Raw genomic sequence first — 16963 nt, 5'->3', positions numbered from 1 at the left:
TCCATGTATGCCTGTTCGTGCGTGCGTGTGTGTGTGTGTGTGTGTGTGTGTGTGTGTGTGTGTGTGTGTGTCTTTTTTGTGTAAGCTGAAAGACGCGAAAAATTATTGAAATAGCTATTACTCCAAGGGTTCAGGGGATCTCGTAGTCGAGTAGTCTCGACTAGAGCTTTCTTACTTGTTACTTTTGTGAGGGCTTTTAGTGCCCAAATAATCGCCAACATTTCTTTTTCATAAGTGGCATAATTTTCTTCAGATTTTGACAATGTTCTTGAAAGGAAGCACATGGGTCGTTTATTCTGAGATAAGACTGCTCCAATTGCATAATTGGATGCGTCTGTTGTTAATTGAAATTCCTTATTAAGGAAGGAATCAATGGCTTCTTGATTGAGATTAATTAGTTTTTTTTGAAGACTGGTTTTTGGACACTCGTCCAACCTCCCCTCTTAAAAGAGAGCTAAGTGGTTTTGCCAACTTAGCGAAATCTCTTATGAACCTTCTATAGTAGCTAGAGAGTCCGAGGAAAGATCTCAAATCTTTAAGTGTTTTTGGATAGGGATACTTGGTTATGGTTGCTATTTTGTCTGGGTTAGTCTCGACGCCTTTATCTAAGATGACAAAGCCGAGAAATTCTACTTTGTCTTTAAAGAACTCGCATTCATTATCTTTCATTTCATTATCTTTGCTAAATATGATAATGTCATCTATGTATATGAAGCATATCTTGCCGATATGATCACGAAGAATGTCATCTAACGCCCTTTGAAAAATAGAAGGTGCGTTTTTCAGACCGAAAGGGAGTCGTGTAAACTCGTATTTTCCGTTGTTTACGGAGAAGGCGGTCTTTTCAATATCTGCTTCTTTTAATGGAATTTGGTGGAAACCACTTTTTAAGTCAAGCACTGAAAAAATTTTATTATTCCCAAGTTGTGCTAGTACTTCGTTTACAGAGCTGTTAAAAATTGTTTATAAAAAGCATTCGAATATAAAATGGAAATGGTTTAACAAATTTTCCATTTGAATGGAAATGCAAAATGGGTTTTTAAAAAAAGGTATTCGAATTTAAAATGCAAAATAGGTATTTTGAAAATGTTTTTTTTTTTTTTTTCAAATAAAATGCGTTTTTTAATTAATTTTTTTTTTTTTTTTTTTTTTGTTTTATTAGTATTTTCAAATTATGATTTTTTTACATAAATTGTTTATGGTTCTAGCATGATTCATTTGCTTTATTTGCATACATATATGTAATTCAAAAGTTGGTAATTTTTTCTTTGTAAAAAATAACTTAAATATTAACTTGTTGATTTTAAAACGACAATTTTTTCAAATAAATCATCTTTCATGCTGCGTCTATGTGGCCGCATTATCATTCCACCATAGGAAAAAAGTCTTTCAACGGGGGCTGAACTTGGTAAACTAGTATTAAACTTAAGAAATATAGTCTTTATGATAGGAAATTGATTTAAAGATTCCAAACTATTGTCTTCATCTTTTAAGTAAGTTAACGTTTCAAGGTTTGTTGAAAAACCAGGCCCGAAATAAGATCACACAGTAGTTGTTATCTTATTTCGGGCCTGGTTTTTCAAGAAACCTTGAAACGTTAACTTACTTAAAAGATGAAGACAATAGTTTGGAATCTTTAAATCAATTTCCTATCATAAAGACTATATTTCTTAAGTTTAATACTAGTTTATAATACTAATACTTTGTATTACGACTTATATTTTGATTTAAGCACGGCACAGCACATCGATCTACACAGCTCAAGAATCGCAACAAGACAGATCGCGACGCAGCAACATTCAATGCGTGCTAGTCAAATTCGTCAGACACATAATGTTTCTAGACTAGCGTCGCGACACTCAACATTACGATCGATGTTGCTTTTGCATGAGAATGAATTTCACAATGTTGCAAACTATTGCTATATGCTGCAACATGAGTGTTTCTAAACATAGTGATGAAATTCAATATTCAACACACCTCCTCAAAAGGAACATCGATATAACAAAAATTAAATTAAAAAAAATTATAATACATTAATTCAATTGTACATGATTTCTTAACTTGATGTGCTGTACCTTTCTGGGGAGTAATTACAATAACATGGTCCAACATTCGTTGCGACGGATTGGGGAAACCCAGACAAAACCCAACCAGACCATTCTTAATAATACTAATATTATTTAAATTTCAATTGACAATTAAAGAAAAATTAAACATCCAATTATAAACTAAGATAAGAATTTAACATTCAATATGAATTCAAGAAACAAAAATAGATTCCATACAAAAAGGTACATTTAAAGGAAAAATTAAATATTAAAATCTTTTTCTTCAAATGTAGCTTCATAGAGCATTTTGTTAGTTAATCTTCAGTCAGACACATCTGATCACGCAGACTTAGGAATCTCATTGCTGGTAGAGGCTTCGTCATCATATCCGCCAGCTGACCATCTGTAGAAATAAACTCAACAATAATTAGTTTATTTGCAATTTGTTCCCGTGAAAAATGATATTTAATATCAATGTGTTTCGGGCGTTTGCGGCATGTTGGGTTATTCGCAATGTTCATTCAACCTTGGTTGTCTTCATAGATTTTAATTGGCTTGTATATTTTAAACTTTATTCCTTGCATTAATGACTTAAGCCATAAAGCTTCCCTGACTGCTTCAAATAAAGCCATGTATTCTGCTTCTGTAGAAGAAGCCGCTACTGAATTTTGTTTCCTACAATTCCAGCAAATCAGATTTAAGTCAAACATTTTAAATATGTACCCAGTCGTACTTTTCCTGTCACTTTCACACCCTGCCCAATCCGAGTCAGCATATCCAACAATAACATTCTTAAAGTTTGAACTCTTAACATACGTTAATTTCAAATCAATCGTACCTTTCAGGTATCTTAGAACTCTTTTCAGGCATTGCCATAGTTCTTTGTTATTTTTGCTGGTATATCTGCTCAAAATGCTCACTGATGTACATAAATCAGGGCGCGTACATATAATTATGTACATAAGGCAACCAATCAAGTTTCGACAAGGAGCATCGCATTCCTCCTCTGTGTTCAATGCTTCATAATTAAGTTTATTTGCAAGTGGGGTACTAACTGGCTTAGACTCATGCATATTAAATCTTTCTAAAACGTTTTTAATATAAGTTGACTGACAAAGACTTAACCTATCTCCACTCCTATCTATTTTAATTCCAATAAAAAATTTTATTTCCATTAAATCAGTCATCCTAAATTTGCCCTTTAAATATGATTTAAAATTAGACATAGTTTCAAGGTTTTTCGTTGCTATAATTATGTCGTCTACATATAAAAGTACATAAATATTTTTTAAAATGTCTCCATTATCAATTATGTATATACAACTGTCAACTTCAGAGCTTACAAATCCAATTTCTTTCAGTGCTTTTTCAAACACCTGAAACCAACATCTAGCTGCTTGCTTTAGTCCATAAAGGGCTTTATTTAATTTACAAACTTTATCATTTCCATATGATAGGCCTTGAGGAACAAGCATATAAATTTCCTCTTTTAGTTCTCCATTTAAAAATGCGGTCTTAACATCCATGTGGTGAACTTGTAAATCAAATTGATTTGACAGAGATAGTATAAGACGCAAGCTAGATATCCGTGCTACTGGAGCAAATGTTTCCTCATAATCAAGCATGTATTCCTGTGTAAAACCTCGAGCTACAAGTCTCGGCTTATATTTGGTTGGACTTCCAAATCCATCATGCTTTATCGAGAAAACCCACTTACTATCGAATAAATTCTTATTTGCTGGTCTATCTACAATAGTCCATGTTTCATTTTGATAATGAGACTCCAGCTCTTCTTTTATAGCTTTCTGCCAGTTTGCCGTATCAGCCCTATTCGTGATTTCATCAAATGACTTGGGAACATTATTGGGTAAATTCTGCGCATTCATTAAACAGCTGTTTAAAAGACGTCGCTGGTTTGTTCATTAACCTTTCACTTCGTCTAACATCACATTGCTTACCAATGGATTCCACACCAACACATGGTGTTTCAAGAGAATTTTTAGACTGATCATCTGATACACATATATCAGCATTTTCTTCCGTACTCTCATTACGGATGCCCTTCTGGCCTTTATGCTCCTTATTAGGAATGGCAATGAGGTCCACATTCAGCAAATCTGAATTTTTGCAATCCTTACTCTTATTAAGGATATCATCATGACCTTTATGATTCCCACTATCACTGGGATTATCAATGAGGTCCAGGGCTTCATGTTTCTTATTCTCATTCAGGAACCCAGAATCTGCAACAGAATCTGCATCAGCTCTAGAATTCATTGTAGCTTCATCTACAATAACATCTCTTGCAACCACAAACTTTCTTGCGCTTAAATCCCAAAGTCGAAAACCATTTGGCTCAAAGCCAACAAGAATGGCTTTAGATGATTTATCATCGAACTTTCTTTTTCTCACCTTTTGATGAACATACACAATAGAACCAAACACCTTTAAATATTTTAAATTTGGTTTCTTGTTGTGCCACATTTCATATGTGGCCCCTTAGTGCACTACTTTGAAGTCTATTTATTAAATAAGTAGCTGTTAAAATAGCTTCACCCCAGAACATTTTATTCATTTGTGCGCCATTTACCATGGTGCGAGCCTTTTCAGTTAATGTTCTTATCATGCGTTCTGCAACACCATTTTGCTGAGGGGTGTGAGGTACTGTTAAATGGTAGCTTATTCCCTTATCTACACAAAATTGTCGCATTTCGTTGGATAAATATTCCCTTCCATTATCTATATATAGCTTGGCAACTTTCAAACTGAAATGAGCCTCGCTTTTTGCTATAAAGTCTTTAAACATTGCAAAAATATCTGATTTATGGGTCAAAAGATATGTTACGCAATAGTGTGTATATTGATCAATAAATACAGCTTAATAACTTTTGCCATCTACAGTAGAAGGTGTTATCGGACCACATACATCGGAATGGATAATAAACAAAGGTCTTCTAATATATTCCTTATTTTTAGATTTTTCAAATGGAAGTCTACATTGCTTCCCATTTACACATGCTTCACAAATTTCATTATTAATTTGTACATTTTTCAAGAGATGAGTATCTTCAAACATATTATGTCTCTTGATTTCTAAAAATTTACCTTTACTTAAATGCCCCAACCTTTCATGCCACAAACGATATTCTTTATTTGTATTATTTTTATGCATTGCATATGCTCTATGGCATAGCTCAAATTTTATAATGGGAACGTTATACTCACAAATACCTTCCAGAATTACTTGCCCATCTTTTGTGGCCTTCACACCTCCTGGATGAAACTCGATTGTTACTCCAGAATCTTGCATTCGCTTCACAGAGAGCAAGTTATGAGGAATTTCTTTACAATACAAAACATCCTCCAGAGTGACATCGACTTGGCTACTGCTGCGTAGCTTAACTATGCCTTTTGATGTGGCATATACATATTCGCCACACTTTGCTACTGCAATACCAATAGGGGGTTCCACATCAATATGATCAGCATACAGACTCTTGCTGTTTATGATGTGATCAGACGCTCCTGAGTCCAAAATAAATGACACACCGCCACATATGGTAGAGTGACTTATCGCCCGTCTTATCATGAAGGCGATTGCTTGCTGTGGTACAACCGATGCTGCTTGTACCTGCTTTTCGTTTTCTTTATTATTACTTGACTTTAGCTTTTTAAATTTAAAGCAATCTTTCTGAAAGTGTCCCTTTTTTCACAAAAATAGCAATTCATATTTGATTTTGATTTAGTTTTTTTTGAACGAAATGTTTTACGGTTTTTATTTGAACTTATATTTCTTTTATTTTTAGGAGAAACTTCACTACTTATAGCCTGTAAAACTTTGGTACTTGTGTCTTTCGCCTCATCTCTCAATTTAACTTCATGATCAAGCAACCGATTTTTCACAAAAGACAAAGTTATATTTTCTTCAGACAACGTTTCAATAGCAGTTATGACTCCATTATAGCAAGGCGACAATGTCAACAATAAATGGCTCACTTTGTCCACCTCCTCAACCTTTGCACCCGATGCAATTAATTCGGTAATTAAATCGTCAAAAATATTGAAATGGTTAATCAGAGATGTGCCACTTTTTAACTTTAAAGACAATAATTGCTTTCGGACAGACAATTGCGACGCTATGCTTTTACGCTCATAAAGAGCGCCGAGATCGGAAAAAATTTTCTTCGCAGAATTTTCATTTGCCGCAAAGCCTAAAAATGCATCAGTTAGATATTCTATTATAATTGCTCTGGCCTTACTGTTCTTTCTTAAAAATCTTTCTCTGTCCTCTAGAGGAGCATCACTATCCACGACACTAAGTACACCTTGTTCCAATAACAAAGAACGTATTCTAAATTTCCAAATAGAATATTTTTCGCCGTCAAACGGCTTGATATTGCGCTTCAGTTTTTCCATGCTGTTTCTTTTCCAAGAACTGCGGCGCCACTGCGCTAGCTATGTATGCATATGTGTAAACTACGCTTCTAATATACAGCATGCACTCACATACTTATATACAAATGTACAGTGAACCAATAATGTCTTCGTACAGCAGCAACTTTTTTTCTTTGGGAACGAAAAAAACATATAAATAGTAAAAAACAAATAAAAATTTTGATGCAGTCTTATTATCTTATATATTAATCTTAATTTACAAAAAGAATTATGTCAATATGTTGCTTAGTTTAGTAGTTATAACTAAAAGTACATAAAAAGACACGATTTTGGCTTCAATAAAGTCTTCGTACAGTAAAACTTAATACTTAAACAAGTAAGAAGGCTCTAGTCGAGACTGCTCGACTAGGAGATACCCTGAACCCTCCAAACTGATATTCTAATCATTCTGGACTTCTTTTATGCACACATACATACACATGCACGTGTAAGCACGCGCTCTGCTAACTGCGCAGTAAGCAGCGGCTGCGCTGCAGTGTGGGCAATATTATGAGAATTTATTTGTTGAATAATTTCTTTTGTAGGCATACGATTCTAATGAAACTTTCAGAGCGTAATCATATGGATAAAATGTGTGTACATTCCAAAGCACAAGTCTCTAGTACTTGAAATGCGTTTTTTACAAATTGGGGGCGAAGGGGGCGTGGTATCCAAAATCTGTAAATTACAAAATCTTTTTATCTATTAACTTTATATACAACGCAAATTTGAAGTTTCCAGGTCTAAAAGTGTTCAAATTAAGCTGAAAAACAATGTCGATTTTTCGATTATTCTCGATAAAAAAGTTATCGGACGAGTTATCGAAAAAATAAAGCCAACTTGTACTGCCTATGGTATACACGAGTATGCATGCCAAATTTCAGCTCTCTAGCTCTTATATCTTCTGAGATCCTTTTGCTCATACGGACGGACGGACGGACGGACGGACCGACGGACAGACGGACAGGGCTATATCGACTCAGCTCGTCGTCCTGATCAAGAATATATATACTTTATGGGGTCTGCGATGATTCCTTCTGCCTGTTACATACTTTTCACAAAACCATTATACCCTGATTTCCCATTTTCAATGGGTTCAGGGTATAAAAATAGTCTTAAAAACTAACAAAAATGTAATTTTTTGTATATTTAATATTTTGTTGGGTAACCTTTATTTTTATACTCATTCACGAAAGTGAATCAGTATATTGGTTTTGTGCAATGTCCGTCTTGCTGTCCGTCCGTCCGTCTGTCCGTCTGTCCGTATGAACGCAATCTATTTCGGCGCTATTGAAGCTAGAGACTTGAAATTTGGAACACATACTCGTGTATATCTCCGATTTATTAAGTGTTAAAATTTTCCCGATCCGCCTACTAGGGGCGTGGCAAATCGGACAATGCACTTTCCGATATACCAGAAATCATGTTAGTTGAAGAGCTAGAAAGCTGAAATTTGGTACGTAGGTCCACGTTGACCACCCAAGATCACGAACTATGGCGGATATATCTCCGCCCATTGGGGGCGTGGCAAATCGGCTAAAGCTGTATCTCCTAAAGTTGTAAGCCTAGAATGCTGAAATTTTGCACGTCAGCTAATGTTATGATTCTATAAAGTCAAAAGACAATTTATAAGTCTACGCCTATTAGGGGCGTGGCAAATCGGACCTGAAGATATAGTGATTTTTTAAATTCTGCTCTATTTTGGACACTATTGATGCCAGAGACCTCAAATTTTGTATATATACTCGGGCTGATCACCCAAGACCAAAAAGCTTTGTCGGATATATGTCCGCCCACAGGGGGCGTGACAAACCGCAAAAGTTGATATCTCCTAAAGTATAATAGCTAAAAGCTTCAAATTTAGAGAGTTAAGTTACCAGTAACCTCTTCTATCGATGACCCAAAAATAATTTTTACGCCTCTTTAGGGGCGTGGCATATCGAAAAATACCCTGTAATTTTCACATTTTTTGAGGTTAAGCATTCAAACTTTGCAGTTAGTGTACCGTTATTACGTTCTAAAAACTGACCAAAAATGAGGCGTCTGCGCCCTGTAGGGGCGTGGCAAATCGGAAAAACCTGTATATTCTACAGTATTAGAGCGAAACTTAACTACTATATTGTTGATGGGATGTGAATGAGTATTCCGCAGTCGGTAACGCCCGACTGCAACGTTCTTACTTGTTTATAACATCTTTTAGTCGGTTTGGCATTGAAAGGACTAACTTCTCGGTATAATTTTTATCTATTTTTTCCAGAGCTTGCAAATGAGAGTTGAGCGTTTTTTCGTTTATTCTCTTTCTCGCATCATACCCAAAAAAAAAATTGTGTAGACACGTCTCTCTCTGAGCGTCACTCTCTTTTTTCTTTAGCATCTGTTTCGCTCAGACGCAATGCGATCACTCATTCGTGTGACGCTCTCACATGAGTGTCGCGTAAAACTAACACGATTTTCCCTCACACAAAGCCTCTCAGCAAAAAACACTTTGACTAACAAACTCAGCAGAAAATGTTTTTGCCTTCGTGTGCATGTAAATACACGCATACATACATACAAAAAGAACGCAGCAATCGCGCGTGATTACCCATACAAACGCAACTTACCGTTACTTCCTTTAACTCAAGCACACGATCAGTGTTTGACTTGAGGAAACGAAAACAGAAACAACTATCTCCCTCAGAGCGCGAGAGAGCTAAGCCAGACGCGACAAAAACACTTTCTGTCTGAGTTTTTTTGACTGTGTCACTGAAAGACACTTTTTGCAGACAACGAAAAAGTGTTAACAGTTTTTTGCAAGCTATGATTTTTTCCCATTCCTCTTTTAAAACCTCTATAAGCTTGGGTTTTGATGAAATATGATGCTTCCTGATATTTTTTTCCAACATATGCCAACAATTCTCTATTGGATTTAAATCAGGACTTTGGGGAGGTGTTTTTAATAGATGTGGCGTATTATAGGCTAAGTACATTTTGGTATTATGAGCCATGTGTTTAGGGTCATTGTCTTGTTGGAAAAAGTAAGACCTCGATAATCCAAGCTTAGCAACACTTGGCACCAAATTTTTTTTTTAATTTCAATATATTTAAGGTGGTCCATCACCCCATCAATTATTTCAAAATTTCCGACACCAACCGCAGCCATACAGCCCCACACCATAACGCCACCACCGCCATGCTTCACTGTCTTCAGTGTGTGTTTTGGTTGGAGTGTCTCTCCGGTTCTTCTCCACACGCGATGTCGCCCATCCGATCCAAATATAATATATTTGGATTCGTCAGAAAAAAAAAACATTACGCCAAAACTCGACTGGCGCATTTTCATACTGTTTTGCGAACTCTAAACGTTTTTTTGCGATTAGCGCTGCTTACAAAAGGTTTTCGTCTAGGTGTGCGCGACTTATACCCATTAGATACTATAGCCTTCCTTATTGTTTCTGGGTGGACGACTTTATTTTGAGATTGTAAAATCTGTGTAGATATCGTATTTGCGCTAACAAATGGATCCGACGCGACTATTCTCTTAATATTAAGCTGATCTCCGTTTGTTAGCTTGCTCGGCCTTCCGGATTTTCGCTTGTTTTCTACTCGCCCTTCGTATTTAAATCGCCCAATTACGGATTGGATCGTTGACCGACTGCGAGACAATATATTCGCAATTTCCGAATATGATTTCTGCTGCTTAACGTGCATATTTAATATTAGTTGACGTTCTTCTATGGTTAAATATTTGCCCGGCATTTTAAATAAATATTTGTCCGCTTAGCGATTCAAATTGAAGAAAATTTCTTGCAAAATGTGGCGACATTATGCCCGAGCATGCAAATACATACATTGGAAAACAACCGTTATCATTTTCGGTTTCTGTCCGCAGTTAAAGTTCTAGGAAAGTACGGTGTACGAAGACTTTATTGGAGCCAAAATCGTGTCTTTTTATGTACTTTTAGTTATAACTACTAAACTAAGCAACATATTGACATAATTCTTTTTGTAAATTAAGATTAATATATAAGATAATAAGACTGCATCAAAATTTTTATTAGTTTTTTACTATTTATATGTTTTTTTCGTTCCCAAAGAAAAAAGTTGCTGCTGTACGAAGACATTATTGGTTCACTGTATATATTGCTGTTTCTTTTCCAAGAACTGCGGCGCCACTGATCTAGCTATGTTTTGTCTGTACATACAAAACTGTCCACTGCTCGCCGCGGAACTGCGACGCGATTTCTCTTGCGTATATGTATGTATATTTGTATGTGTATACCTATATGCACTGCCACTAAATTTTATACATATATTTATTTCGAACAACTAACAAAACTAATTATCTATTTATTTAACTTTTAATTTATTTTTCTTATTCGTGCCTGGGCCCATAACCTGTTGAAAAACCAGGCCCGAAATAAGATCACACAGTAGTTGTTATACTTTGTATTACGACTTATATTTTGATTTAAGCACGGCACAGCACATCAATCTACACAGCTCAAGAATCGCAACAAGACAGATCGCGACGCAGCAACATTCAATGCGTGCTAGTCAAATTCGTCAGACACATAATGTTTCTAGACTAGCGTCGCGACACTCAACATTACGATCGATGTTGCTTTTGCATGAAAATGAATTTCACAATGTTACAAACTGTTGCTATATGCTGCAACATGAGTGTTTCTGAACATAGTGTTGAAGTTCAATATTCAACAAGGTCAATAGTAGTATTACCATTATTACTGGTTAGGGAAGAATCTGAATCTTCATCGAACATATAACAAGTTTAGTTTTCTTTTTATTTTCTAAATCTTGCTTAAATTTTCTTATTTCAGCTACAAAAATATCCCTAACGATATTCTTGTAATCTTTTGGGACCCACTTTAATTTAAACAAGTAAGAAAGCTCTAGTCGAGACTACTCGACTACGAGATCCCCTGAACCCTTGGAGCAATAGCTATTTCAATAATTTTTCGCGTCTTACAGCTTACACAAGAAACACGCACACACACACACACACACGCACGCACGCACGCACACACAGGCATACATACACATACACACACATACATACACACACACACACACACACACACACACACACACACATACACAAACAATTACATACATATACACACACACAAGCATAAACACGCATGGGCGGCAGTGAGCGCTTACTATGAGAACTTAATTGCTTAATAACTTTTTTGTGGACGTACGATCTTCATGAAACTTTCAGATTATGATTATGACATGGATATGCATGTAATTGCCAAAGCACAAGTCTCTAGTATTTGAAATACGCTTTTTACAAAAGTGAGGGTGAGGGGTGAATTTAGAGGTGGGGGGTAAATTTTTAACAAAAACCGAAATTGTATAAATTGCATATAGGCATACATTAAAAATTTGGAGACTCTAGCAATAAAGGTGTAGAAGATATAATTTTATAACTGGTTTTCGATAAGGTTTTTTATCGATAAAAAGATCGGGATGAGTTATCGATTTTTAATGATAAACTTGATATGCGCGCTGTAATTACGAACATTTAAAAAAAAATTGAAGTCTCTAGCTCTTATATCTTCTGAAATCGACGCGTTCATACATACGGACAGACGGACAGACGGACAGGGCCAAATCAACTCAGCTCGTCGCCCTGATCAAGAATATATATACTTTGTGGGGTCTGCCACGCCTCCTTCTGCCTGTTACATACATTTCAACAAAACCATTATACCCTGATTTCCCATTGAAAATGGGTTCAGGGTATAAAAATGGATGAGATACACTTGCGATTACAGCATCTTTAGCTTTGGGCTCATTATACCCTGAACACATTTTCAATGGGAAATCAGGGTATAATGGTTTTGTTGAAATGTATGTAACAGGCAGAAGGAGGCGTGACAGACCCCACAAAGTATATATATTCTTGATCAGGGCGACGAGCTGAGTTGATTTGGCCCTGTCCGTCTGTCTGTCCGTCTGTCCGTCTGTTCGTCCGTCCGTCTGTCCGTCTGTCCGTCTGTCCGTATGTATGAACGCGTCGATTTCAGAAGATATAAGAGCTAGAGACTTCAAATTTTTTTTAAATGTTCGTAATTACAGCGCGCATATCAAGTTTATCATTAAAAATCGATAACTCATCCCGATCTTTTTTTATCGATAAAAACCCTTATCGAAAACCAGTTTTAAAATTATATCTTCTACACCTTTATTGCTAGAGTCTCAAAATTTTTTAGGTATGCCTATATGCAATTTATACAATTTCGGTCTTTGTTAAAATTTACCCCCCACCCATAAATTCACCCCCTCACCCTCACTTTTGTAAAAAGCGTATTTCAAATACTAGAGACTTGTGCTTTGGCAATTACATGCATATCCATGTCATAATCATAATCTGAAAGTTTCATGAAGATCGTACGTCCACAAAAAAGTTATTAAGCAATTAAGTTCTCATAGTAAGCGCTCACTGCCGCCCATGCGTGTTTATGCGTGGTTGCTTGTGTGTGTATGTGTGTGTGTATATGTGTGTGTGTATGCGTTTGTGTATGTATGCGTGTGTGTGTGTATGTGTGTCTGTGTGCGTGTGTGTGTATGTATGCCTGTGTGTGCGTACGTGCGTGTGTGTGTGTGTGTGTGTGTGTTTCTTGTGTAAGCTGAAAGTCGCGAAAAAGTATTGAAATAACTATTGCTCCAAGGGTTCAGGGGATCTCGTAGTCGAGCAGTCTCGACTAGAGCTTTCTTACTTGTTTAACTTTAAAAATTTTTCAAATCTCTTTTTAAGACTTTTCTGCATTAACTCAATTAGATCAATACAATATTTAGGATCATCCATTTTTAAATTATTAAATTATTCGTAGCATTCTAAACAGTTCTGGAAGAAGACGGCCGTAATACGTGTGTTTGTCACCTTCCAAGCTTTTAATGCCATCAGCAATGGGTTTTGAGCATTTTATGTACTCTTCAAGAAAGAGCAATTTAATTTCTTTAAAAACGGATAACCCAAGTTTCTTTAAAGTGTCATTTAAATTTTCCTTAACGGACAAAAGGTTTTTAATTGAGTTATAATACGAATTCCACCGAGTTGCACAAGGTGATGTAGGAGATTTTCCAGTCATTTCGGTATATATTTCACAGGACTTAGGAGATCTAGAACACAAATTCCAAATTGCCTGACATTTTCCCATAGATGCATCATAAAGTTTTTTGTATGACTTATTTAACGATCTTGCCTTCTCCATATCGTGTGATGCTATTAAATGCACATCTCTCATGGTTTGGAAGTTGCCACTGCTCAAATTCTTCAGACGACTCAGGAAATTGTATTAGTTGGAGCTCGTCATCATGGTCATTATCTTCTTTAATGTCTTGTGGAAGTTTAATGGAATCTGGATTTTCAACGGCGTCTTCATGCTGTCCGAACGATGCAAACGCGTTAACCATGTTGGATCCATTGTCGGTGGCAGTCTTAAATGTTTTGTTGGGGCTTAAATCAAACTCCAAATGAATTTCCACGATAAGTTCAGCTACCTTGTCGTAGCTGTGCGTTCCCTTGAATCGTCTGCAAGCTAGAGTCGCGCTTTTACGTTCAAACGTATGGCTTTCAATCCAATGTACAGTTACAACCAGATAGCTTCTTCTTGAAGAGGACCATATGTCCGCAGTGGTGCAAACAAAATCTACTTTTTTCAAAGTTTCTTTTGTATTTTCCAAATATTTGCAGTATTTTGCAGTTATTTGTTTATTACAACTCTGCCTGCACATTATTTTTGGCCGAACAGTTGATTGCTGTGTTCCTTCAAGCAAAGCTTTAAACGATGGATGTTCTACAATCGAAATAGGCGACATGGTGTTTACTACAAAGCTTACAATTAAACTATCTAAATCAACAGAGTTTTTATAGACAGCCAAATCAATTTGTTTTAATGATTTAGCAGCTGGACTATCACCACCAACATTGTCGTGCTTCCTTTTTTTCATGGTTGATATAAATTTTAATTTTTCATATTGTGTCAACAAATCAACATGTCCTTTCGTCTGCAAAAAAAATAAAATTAATTTAAATGCAAAAAAAAAAAAAAAATTGCTTTGCTTACTTTTAAGTGATTCAAAAAGTTTGTTGTAGAATGTAAACTTCCCCTCAATGGCTTAGAGCATTTTTTACAAGCTGCAGTAACATTTACATTGTTTTCAGGATCAATTTTTATATCCTTAAAGCACTTTTTAAGAATTAAGGGTATGTGAGCTTCCCTGGAAAATATTAGATATTTTTTGCACAATAACAAGAAACACACAAAACAAATACTAACACGTGGACAGACAACACAATATTTAGTTCAACACTGGTTAAATCTAAAGTTGGTTAATAAAAACAAAAGAACGGTTTTTAGAGAATTCTTATTTTGTTAAAAATAACATGAAACAAAAGATTACTTACATTTTGTATAATATACATGTGTATGTATACATACATACAGTTTGACACGAAAGTGTTTTCACATGGGGAAAAAAAAGAATTTTTGTTCTTTGACATTAAAAAAAAACTACTACTATTTCTAATTTTTTTTTAATTACATTATGTTTTCCAATTTGTTGTCTTACAAAAATAACTTTAAAAAAATTAAAAAACTATTAACATAGGCTTAAATAACAATAACAACATAAAAGATATTCAAATTCAACTGACACGAAAGTGTTTGCACACATGCTATTCTTTATTTCTTCTTAATGCTAAATTCGTATTTACCGTTGTTTTCGGCGATTTCAATGTGCACAGCTGTGGCTAATGCTATGTTCTGAACAATTTCGTCATATTTTGTAAGAATCGATTCAATCTTCAAAAAATTTAAACAAATTAAGAATGCCAGGGAAGCGATTGTCATTTGACATTATTCAATTGGTTTATTATAACCACTCCATAGGAAAATCAGTGGCGGAGATAGCAGAAATGTTTATAATATCGAAGAGGACCATTTACAATATTTTAAGCCGCGCAGAAAACAACGAAACACTGGAGCCAAGGCATTCAACTGGACGACCTCGGGCGTTAACAGATAGGGCCGAGCGTATTCTGGCCAGGAAAGTTAATGATAACCCAACAATTTCGACCAGAACGCTTGCCAGTGAGCTGCAGGAAGAATGTCGTATTGACATATCCCGCGAAAGTGTCCGCAGAGCCCTAAAAAGGAACGAGTTTGCATCCCGAGTTGCGCGGAAAAAACCATTGTTGTCGTCGAATCATGAGAAAAGACGTCTAACATTCGCCAGGATGCATGTGGGACATGTGGATTCATATTGGGATGAAACCATATTTTGTGACGAGACGAAGATGATGTTGTATTACAACGATGGACCCAGCCGTGTTTGGCGAAAGCCGTTGAAAGCCCTTGAACGGAAAAATATAATTCCCACTATTAAGTTCGGAAAACTTTCAGTGATGGTCTGGGGGTGTATTTCTAGTAAAGGAGTTGGAGAATTGTGCTTTATCGAGAGTACAATGGATGCGAAACAGTATTTGGAGATTTTACGCACGAATCTAGTGTCCAGTGCCCAATCAATTCCATGAGTAGACGGTTGGAAGCGGTCATTGAAGCCAATGGGGGTCATACTAAATACTAATTTTGATACTTAATATAATTAATAGTGCCTTATTTTGAATACTTTATTTTTGTGCAAACACTTTCGTGTCAGTTGAATTTGAATATCTTTTATGTTGTTATTGTTATTTAAGCCTATGTTAATAGTTTTTTAATTTTTTAAAGTTATTTTTGTAAGACAACAAATTGAAAAACATAATGTAATTTTAAAAAAATTAGAAATATCACATTTAGTAGTTTTTTTTAATGTCAATGAACAAAATTGCTATTTTTTTCCCAAGTGAAAACACTTTCGTGTCAAACTGTATATGTATGTACATATATGTATACAAATTGTAACACAATTGTGTCTGTGCAGACACGTCAAAGCGTGAGCGCAAGTGAACAAAAGCTTTAACAGTTCACTTTTAGCACTGTTTGCTATTAACGAAAACGTTGAAATTAAACACTTTGATTGATTGATTAAGCTGCGAATTTTAGATTTTATTTGCTTTGTCTCTGTATGTATTTGGAATCGATTACCCTATTACCGGACCGCCACATATTCGCGATCAGGGATGATTTCGATAAACAGCATAAAAATTCAAATATAAAAAATTTGAGCCATTTTGCATTTTGAAAATGCAAAATAATAAAAAACAAGTAAGAAAGCTCTATTCGAGACTGCTCGACTACGAGATCCCCTGAACCCTTGGAGTAATAGCTATTTCAATAATTTTTCGCGTCTTTCAGCTTACACAAGAAACACACACACACACACACACACACACGCACGCATGCACACAGGCATACATACACACACATACATACATACACACACACACACATACACACACACACACACACACACACACATACACAAACAATTACATACATATACACACACAAGCATAAACACGC

The 16963-nt window shown here is 35.7% G+C and overlaps 1 long non-coding RNA gene across 5 annotated transcripts; it reads right to left on the bottom strand.

The window, feature by feature from the left end:
* Positions 1–13449: 13449 nt before the first annotated feature.
* On the bottom strand, positions 13450–16641 carry LOC116804655. 5 transcript variants are annotated; one of them, XR_004364656.2, is made up of 4 exons: positions 14905–15007; positions 14777–14819; positions 14564–14717; positions 13450–14504 (listed from the first exon to the last, which is right to left on the bottom strand). It is a non-coding gene; the product is annotated as an uncharacterized LOC116804655 (long non-coding RNA). The 5 variants fall into 5 exon arrangements; XR_006358002.1 differs by lacking the exons at positions 14777–14819; positions 14905–15007 and adding an exon at positions 16382–16641; XR_004364657.2 differs by lacking the exons at positions 14777–14819; positions 14905–15007 and adding an exon at positions 16382–16639 and having other exon boundaries at positions 14564–14712.
* Positions 16642–16963: the final 322 nt, after the last annotated feature.

Source organism: Drosophila mojavensis, unplaced genomic scaffold, assembly GCF_018153725.1.
Source record: "Drosophila mojavensis isolate 15081-1352.22 unplaced genomic scaffold, ASM1815372v1 contig_94, whole genome shotgun sequence".
Lineage (NCBI taxonomy): Eukaryota > Metazoa > Arthropoda > Insecta > Diptera > Drosophilidae > Drosophila > Drosophila mojavensis.
The sequence above is the reverse complement of the archived record's forward strand: the minus strand, read 5'-3'. Positions and strand labels throughout refer to the sequence as shown.